The sequence below is a fragment of the Penaeus monodon genome, chromosome 22, assembly GCF_015228065.2.
Source record: "Penaeus monodon isolate SGIC_2016 chromosome 22, NSTDA_Pmon_1, whole genome shotgun sequence".
In the NCBI taxonomy this organism is placed as follows: Eukaryota; Metazoa; Arthropoda; class Malacostraca; order Decapoda; family Penaeidae; genus Penaeus; species Penaeus monodon.
In genome coordinates, this window is record NC_051407.1 from 33,142,995 (window position 1) to 33,143,308 (window position 314).

Sequence of the window (314 nt, forward strand, 5' to 3'; positions counted from 1 at the left end):
TCAGCGTCCGCCTCGAGGCCAAAGGGATGATGCAGTTTTATGGCTGCAGACGAGACGGAGGAATAAAGAAATGGCGATTGCGAGAAAGGCATTTTGTCCTGAGGAAAACTGGCAAAAGGAAAGGTTAAGCTCGGATGTTTTAGCTCGCCCTGTCCGTGTTCTCTGCCTGCTCTCGCTTCTGTAGCAGCAGCACTCTTTTCTTTCATTTTAAGTCGTAAGCGGAAATTAATTTCACCCGCATTTACCGGTTTGGTTGCAGCGTTATGCCAAGAGCCGGTCGGCGTTTGTCACTCACGGGGCTCATGACAGATACC

General features: G+C 50.0%; 1 protein-coding gene across 1 annotated transcript in view; it reads left to right on the forward strand.

Moving 5' to 3' along the window:
* Window positions 1-314, forward strand: part of LOC119587090 (G protein-coupled receptor kinase 1-like) — a gene marked incomplete at its 5' end in the record, with an annotated part of 148,076 nt that overhangs the window by 135,962 nt on the left and 11,800 nt on the right.